We start from the raw sequence: 9,300 nt of genomic DNA on the forward strand, positions 1-9,300 counted from the left end.
ATAAATTCTCTAACGTCTTTTATCACAAAGGGAGTACGCTAAGCAGTTTGAGCCCTATCTAACTTTTTGAGCCTGTTAAACTCCACCGTTAGCCATTCAGAAACGGCTGACCCAAAAATATTACTGTATCGAATATTTTTCTATTTCTGGTGTATATAAGAGGTCCAAAATCACATCAGACCACTGTGAAAAATTTAGTCAATGTAGTAAGTGGACACAATAGCTTTGTCTGGACCTAAATCTGTTCATCTAGCATGAAAGTAAATTGAATCCTGGAGGTTTGATAGCAGGATCTGGGATCAGGGACGTGTCTAGTTTGTGTTTCAGAGTCTCCTCCATTATCTGGAAATACCAGATAGTAGTATTGGGACCATTATCTGGTATTTCCACAAGAAGGATGAGATATCTCGATGTATGGGAAAAGTGATGTTATTTCTGATTTTATTTATTTCTCTGATGGTGTCTTCTCTTTGAAGTATGGCAAAGTGATGTGATAAAGGACATGAAACCATGGTACAGAAGTATACAATAATGTACAGAGATGATTCTCACTGTTATGTTCAGCTGTGTGTCCATTAGATTGGTGTGGTGACTTTGGCTCCAAACTGGCAAGCAATATTTTGCCAATGAGAAGACCAGAGGTTGGGTTGATGTTCTAAGGGTGAAATCATTACAACCTCAGATTATGCCCGGGAATTTATTTGTGATGTTATTCCTGACATATATCTTTAATTTAGTTTTTTTTTTCAAATGCTGTCAGTATGTAAGACTGCAATCAAGTGTGACACCATGAAGCAAAGGTTACTTTCATAGATTAGAGTCCTTTCCATAAGTACCAGGTTGGTCTGAAAAGTTCTCGGCCTCGAACATAGATGGCAACATTATCCGCAAGATTTTTGTTTCTAAGTTGATACATCTGTCATAAGAATCCATGTGAAATTGCAAGTCATTCTATCAAATAGTTTGTTTCATACAGCTATATGAAACCAAAGTGTTGTCTGTATCCCTTGAAATGGATAAAATTGAGTATTGTGCGGTTATAAAATTCTTTGTAAAACAAGATTTAACGCCAAAAGAAATTTATTCGAAGTTCATAAAGGTTTACGGGCACTCTTCTCCTTCGTTTTCGACATTTAAGAAATGGACTACCGAGTTTAAACGTGACCATACCAGCTTTGAAAATGATCTACACGAAGGACTTCCAAAAAGTGTAACAACACAAGAAATCATTCATCAAGTGCACGATATGGTATTGGATGACCGGCGAGTCAAAGTGAGTGAAATTGCAGAGATTGTATTTCAAAAGAACGTGTAGGATATATTTTGCATGAAGAAGTGCAAATGAAAAAGCTTTGCACAAGACGGGTGACGTGCTTGATCACAACAGATCAAAAACGCACTCGCATGAAAATGTCTGAACATTGCTTGTAGTTTTAACAAGAATAAAACTGATTTTGTGCGTTGATTTATTACTATGGATGAGACTTGGATTCACCATTACACACCAGAATCCAAACAGATGGACTGAAGCCGGTTGTTCTCTGCCAAAGAAGACAAAGTCGGTTCCATCAGCAGGAAAGATCATGGCAACGGTGTTTTGGGATGCTAAAGGCATTTTGTTTACTCATTATTAATGAGTTTCTTTTTAATTAATTTGAAAATTCTCTGCTATAATTCATTTACAAAAAAAAGTTATAAAATACCGAAATTTAATATTTTAAAATGTTAACATTTTAAATATTTATCTTAACTCAATTTTAAATAGCGATAAGTTTCAAATCATTTAGCTAAGGAACAAAAAAAAGAACCAAGAGTTAAATAGTGAAATAGTGTGATGTGTGAGGGACAAGGAAAAAGAATCGATACCTAAATCATGGGCACTGATGTTTGTGATTGTCTGAGAAAATACTAGTGGTGGAGGTGGGCGGTAGATGGTGTTGGTGTAGTTGCTGTTTGTTATGATTGAGTGGTGGAGACAGAGTTGTAGGGTAGGTGCCCTCTCTCGATGAGTCTTTGGACTCCCTGGAGGTGTCATGTAATAATAATAAATTAGTAATGAAGCAAGCGAATTGAGTAAGCCATTTTTTCTGTTCCTTCTTTTTTTTTCTCCTAACAATCAAAGTATTTGTATTTAAATATATGTAAGGAAGCAAAAATCGTCAAGTAGGTCCTAAATTAAGGAACGGACTAGAAGAGTAATCAATACTCTCTCTATTTTTTAAATAACGAAACCTGTAGTGCTTTGATAATTAGAAGAAACACACGTATAAACCACAATGAAAATTATTTAATTGTAAATATTTCATCCTAAGTATCTTAGGACATCATCAGTACAGTATTTAAACAAAAATTAGGAATAACATACAGTTAGGGCGCATGATTGCAATAGAATCTCATGAAAACGTGCATAACGTGCTAAAGTAGTACAAAAAAAAAAAAAAAACGTTAATTATTTAACACAGTTTTGTATGATAATTTCCCATACTTTAGGAATAGTAAGAACATCGTTGCGGTTTAGGTTTGGTCTGTGTAGTAGGGCTTCAGAACTTTCTTTGTATAAACGTTCATGTTTAAATAAAGATCTATGTAAAAGTTTAGCCTTTTTCAAATGGATCCTATGGTTTGGATTTTCAATTCCGTGTTGAGAGAGGCCAGATTTCTGCGGTTTAAGAAGACGAATGTGGTCTGGATGTTTCGAGATGCGTTTCCGAACAGACCTACCTGTCTGTCCAAAGTAAGATAATTTGCATGAGCATGGAATCTCATAAACACCAGGTAACATCAAGGGTGAGAATTTGTCCTTAGGAAAAGGTAATAAGTTGTAAATTTGGTTGATAGGTTTGTAAGTAGTGGCAAAATTGTATTTCTTCATAATTTTAGAAAGACGTTCTGAGATGCCTTTAACGTAAGGTATGGGAATCCTATGCACTTCTTCCTGTCTGGTTTGATGTATGCAGAAGTGACAGATGATTTTTGAGTTGTTTTGGGATTATATCCATTTAGGATGGCTGTATTTTTGATAACTTCTAATTCCTGGTTTAAAGATTCTTCAGAGGAGCAGAATTTGTGTGCTCTGGAAACTAGTGATTTAATAATGCCAGATTTCTGAAATGGATGATGAGCAGAAGAATTGTGAATGTAGCGACCTGAGAATGTAGGTTTGCGAAAGACGGAAGTGGCGATGGAACCGTCTTCTTTTCTTTTGATGTGTAAATCCAAAAAAGAGATACCCTGTGGAGATTCTTTTTCTAACGTAAAGTTGATGCGATGATGAAGAAGGTTAATTTTATCTAGAAACAGTTGTAATTCAGGTTCGGGATGATTCCATACTGCAAATACGTCATCGACATATCTTAGCCAAATTTTTGGTTTGGGTTCAAAAGTGAATATTTTTTCCTCAAGGTGTTCTAGAAACAAATTTGCTAGGTTTGGTGATAAAGGAGATCCCAGTTCCTTCCTCTTGCTTGTAAATTTGATGCAATAACATGATGCAATAACAAACTTGAACAATTCAACTATATCAGACGGAAATTTTTGAGTTAGTAATTCTATTGTTTCTTTATGGGGAATGTTAGTGAAGAGGGAGACAATGTCGAAGCTGATTAACAAGTCAGTTTTTGATAGTTGAATGTCTTTAATTTTTGTGTGAAACTCAGTAGAATTTTTGATTGAAGAGACTGAGTGGCCTATGTGAGGGCAGAGAAGGTTAGATAAGAATCTTGATAACTTGTACGTTGGACAGCCGATACAGTCTATGACAGGTCTAAGTGGAACATTAGTTTTGTGTAGCTTAGGTAAGCCATAAATTCTAGGAGGTCTTGCATGGTATGTCTTAAGTTTTTTGATTGTTTCTTCATCTAAAGAGGAAGTTTCATTAAGTAGCTTATTTAATTTTCTGAGTTGATGATTCGTAGGATCAAAATCCAATTTGGAGTAAGTATTACGATCTCGAAGAAGTAAATTAATTTTTCGGTCATATGAATTGGTATCAAGAACCACAGTAGTATTTCCTTTATCAGCTCTAGTAATGATTAAATTTTTGTTACGTTTTAATGTAATAATAGTTTTCAATTCCGAAGGTGGGATATTTAATTCTGAAGGTTTGGCATTGTAGATCACTTTAGGTCTGTTCAGAAACGCATCTAGGAACATCAAGACCACATTCGTCTTCTTAAACCACAGAAATCTGGCCTCTCTCAACACGGAATTGAAAATCCAAACCATAGGATCCATTGGGAAAAGGCTAAACTTTTACATAGATCTTTATTTAAACATGAACGTTTATACAAAGAAAGTTCTGAAGCCCTACTACACAGACCAACCTAAACCGCAACGACGTTCTTACTATTCCTAAAGTATGGGAAATTATCATACAAAACTGTGTTAAATAATTAACGTTTTTTTTTTTTTTGTACTACTTTAGCACGTTATGCACGTTTTCATGAGATTCTATTGTAATCATGCGCCCTAACTGTATGTTATTCCTAATTTTTGTTTAAATACTGTACTGATGATGTCCTAAGATACTTAGGATGAAATATTTACAATTAAATAATTTTCACTGTGGTTTATACGTGTGTTTCTTCTAATTAATTAATACCCTGTCTAGTATTTCTTACTCTTACTATGATATCAAGGAAACATAACCAGTGTTTTGGTGGAGAAGACAACAGTAGTAATGAAATATTCTAAATGATGTGAGTTTCAAACAAATCTATCATGAGAGAAACATTTATAACGACTTTTCAGTTAATTTAAACGTCTTTATAAATGTTTCTATATAAATCTAAGGAAAAACTGAGAATTGCAGATGATGGCTGTTTGTACTTACGACTGCTAACGATATGATGCCAGAGTATCACGTCTGTAAATACACTATAATCTTTTGACTAGTTTACTGCTTTGCATGATCATAACTGGAGTTATGAGAAATTAACTTGTTATTAAGGATAGGAAATCAGAATTGGAGAGAAGAATAACTGGAAAATCATTTCAAATTATTATTTCAAGATGTGACCAAGAGTAGGAAAATGTGAGAACGGCAGGTGCTATAAACACAAAATGTTTAATAACCAAGGTATTAGGACACGTCATTACAAATATTGTTTCATTCCTAGTAAGATAAGAAGCTGATTCATTATATGATGAGCAAGTATTTAGGATACTACGTGGTCTAGATGTCATAAAAACAAGCCATGGGACTTCATTACATATTATCTGGCTGTTTGACGACATTTTTGCATTAAGAAATGTCTCTCGTAGAAGGAACTGTCGTTACCGTTGTTTAGAATTACTACTGAAGCAGCTATTGCTATGAGACCAGTGCATTATGTTTATGAATTCGATGGGTTCTTCTAGCTGGTTTCCTTCTTTACAGAATTAAAAAACAGGTTTTCAGGAGGAAAACATACCAGGCTGTTCTTATACAAAAGATTCACAGGAAACCCTGCCGCTCATGTACAACGCTTGTTCAGATGAGAGAGAGAGAGAGAGAGAGAGAGAGAGAGAGAGAGAGAGAGAGAGAGAGAGAGAGATTCTCACCAAACGCCGTTTTGGAAGAATCATAAAATATTTCTAAGAGTGATGATAAAATGGAGGGAAACTGTAGACCATGTTCACAATTATGAAATAAAACTATGTTCCAGTATGTTTTCTTTTCTTTTTCGGTAGTTGTTACGATTTTTAAGAAATCAATTAGAAGATTATGAGGGAATTATACAGTTCTGTGTAATGCATTTCATGACAGTTCTCACAGACCTTAAGAGGTATTGTTGTTTCTATCATCTATTGCATAAGAAAGTGATACGATTGATGAAAGGCATATACAATCAACTTTCACTGTCAAATTCACTCATTATAATAAACACCAGAGTCCAAGCCACAAATCCTATTGTATCACTGTCATTCTACATGAAATTTACTACAGGAAACCACCAACCAGGACCTATGAAGCTCAGTGATTTTTTTTTTTTTACCATAGCGCTAGGGAACCCAAAGAAAGTTCATTATAGGTTCAATTCTAGTTAACTTGGAAGTGGTTTTTGCATCCTCTACGGTAGGCTGTCTGAAGATAGACTCGAGTTCAAGTCTAGATACTGAATGGAGGAACTTTTTCTAAGCCTTTCTTCGACTGGAAAAGAAATTTACGGGAGAAGAAATCCGACTTTCCACGAGAAAAACCAGCTTGCCCATGCCATAGATCGACTAACTGAGATTTATTGTCCCGCAAATGCAATAAAATTGACCGTGGAGCCCACACTATTTCAAATTGTTACATATCCTGTTAGGATAAGGTACTATGAGATGGTAGTACATGTTTTCCAGTTACAATATCGGTTGCTACTTATAATTAGTGATAGTCTTGGGCTAGTTATCTCTGAATTGGCTACTACTGGAGATTGAACTGCCCGCACAGTATCAAAAAAGCTAGGTAGGATTGAAAGGTCTCAATTACGCCTTCTAAGGGAATAAAAGCTGTTAAGCGATTTTTTTATATAGTTAACAGATGTAGGATATCCTGGGTCTTTCATTGACCTAATCTAAGCTAGTAGATCTTTGGGACTAATCAAGTACAGTATCCTCACTTGTTTTCAACACAGCATTTCAAAAAATCAACTATAGACCTAACAGTATTCCAAATGAGCGTTAGGGTTTAGAACCACAAGACAAAATTCTTGTGGGTCACATTTTTCTTGAATACCTTTGTTAATGGACAGAGATTACTTACATTCCATGAACATTTGAGCTGGCTACTTGTCTGTCTTTAAAATATCTCTATGATATAGTGAAACTTGTGGATTATTCATAACTAAAATTTCACACATGTACCACAGTAATTTAATTTTAATAATCTGTTGGTACTTCATCTGAAGTATCTTAAGACATCATCAGATATCTTAATTCTTCTAATATTTGGCTGTAAATTAAAATATATCTGATAAATTGATTTGGTATAATTGAGGATTCCAATTTCCCAGATCTTCAGGATAGAGAGACAGTTATTATGGTTAAGATGGGACCTGTGACATAAGACTTCAGCACTTTCTTTATATAACGATCTATGTAGCAGTTCGGTGATTTTCCATTGGATCCTATGGGAAGGGTTTTCAACTCCATATTGAGCGAGGCCAGATCTGTGCGATTTGATCATATGGATGTGGTCTTGGTGTTCAGAGGTGAGTTTACTTATAGCTCTTTCTGTTTGTCCATTGTACGACATCTTATAAGAACATGAAACTTCGTATACGCCGGGTAACATCATACGTGAGAGTTTGTTTTAAGGAGAGTGTATCAAATTGTGGATCTGGTTGATTGGTTCTTAGGCAGCATCGAGTTTGTATTTATTCATAATTTTTGACAATCGTTCAGAGATGAATTTCATATGCGGTATAGGCAGAAGCGATGTTTGTATTTCTTCATAATTTTGTTCAGAGATGCATTTGATATTCGGTATAGGAGTTCTACATGCTTTTACTTGTCTGGGTTGATGTGTAGGGAAGTGGCTGACGATTTTGTTTGGGGTTTTATCCCATTAATAAGGCTGTATCTTTAATCATTTTCAATTCTTGTTTTAAAGACCCTTCAGAGGAACAAAATTTGTGTGCTCTGCATTCCAGAGATTTTATGATGGCATATTTTTTATATGGATGATGAGCAGATGAATTGTGGATGTAACGACCTGATAAAGTTGGGTTTAAATAGAGAGAAGTAGAGATGGAACCATCTTGTTCCCGTTGGATTGTATATCAAGAAAGAAAATACATTGTGATGACTATTTTTAGTGGAATTTGATGTGAGGATGAAGGCTGTCGATCTTATCTAGAAATGAGTATAGTTCTTGTTCAGAGTGACTACAGATTGCAAAGATGTCATCAACATACCGAAACGACATTTTTGGTTCAAGAGTGGAAATTCTATCTTCTGAGAATTTCTGAAAAAAGGTTTGCTAAGTCTGGTATAAGGGAGAGCCCATTGCTGTTCCTTCCTCTTGTTTATAAATTTTGTCTTTCCATGTGAAGTATCCGGATGTAATGGCAAATTTGAACAATTGCACAATATCAGATGGAAATTTTTGAGTTAATAATTCTATTGTCTCTTTGTGAGGAATATTAGTGAAGAGACAATATCAAAGCTTATTAGCATGTCATTCTTAGCGTGTTGGATGCCTTTTATTTTTGTGTGAAATTCTGTGGAATTTCTAATTGATGAAGCTGAGTGGCTTAAGAGATCGCAATACCTTCTCCCAGCTGGATTATGATCCTACAAAAAGACAGCTCAAGAAATTGAACAAGTTACTGGATGAAACAGCATCCATAGATCAGGAAACTATGGATGTTGTTAAAAAGACTCAGAACAACATCCATGCTAGGACTCCTACAATATATGGCTTACAAATATACCAAAACAACTGGCCACTTAGACCTACTGTGGATTTTATAAGCAGCCCCACGCATAAAATTTCAAGATTTTTGTCGAACCTTCTCCATTTTCTCATATGCCACTCAGCTTCATCAATTAAAAATTCCACAGAATTTCATAAAAAATAAAAGACATCCAACTCTCAGAAACAGACATGCTAATAAGCTTCGACATCATGTCTCTACACTAATATTCCTCGCAAAGTGACCATAAAATTATTAACTCAAAAATTTCCATTTGTTATTATGGAACTTCAAATTGCTATCACATCTGGATACTTCACATGGAAAAACAAAATTTATAAACAAGAGGAAGGAAAAGCAATGGGCTCTCCCTTATAACCAAACTTAGCAAACCTTTTTTCTGGAATACTCAGAAGATAAAATTCCCGCAAATGTGGTTTTCATATGTTGGCGACATCTTTGCAGTCTGTAGTCACTCTGAACAAGAACTGTACTCATTTCTAGATAAGATCGACAACCTTCATCCTCACATCAATTTCACACTAAAAAAATAATCATAACAAGGTATCTTATTTATTGATATAAACATCCAACGGAAACAAGATGGTTCCATCTCCACCTCTCTCTATTGCAAACCAACTCTTTCAGGTCGTTACATCCACAATTCATATGCTCATCATCCATCTCAAAAATATGGCATCATAAAATCTCTGGTATCCAGAGCACAGACATTTTGTTCCTCTGAAGAGTCTTTAAAACAGGAATTGAAAATGACTAAAGATACAGCCTTATTAATGGGGTAAAACCAGCCATTTCCCTACACATGAACTCAGACAAGAAGAAACACGCAGAACTCCTATACCGCATATCAAAGGAATTTCTCAAGGTCTGTCGAAATTATGAAGAAATACAAACTCGC

Source organism: Typopeltis vanoorti, chromosome 15 (assembly GCF_054136105.1).
Source record: "Typopeltis vanoorti isolate ZY-2024b chromosome 15, IOZ_Tvanoo_1.0, whole genome shotgun sequence".
In the NCBI taxonomy this organism is placed as follows: domain Eukaryota; kingdom Metazoa; phylum Arthropoda; class Arachnida; order Uropygi; family Thelyphonidae; genus Typopeltis; species Typopeltis vanoorti.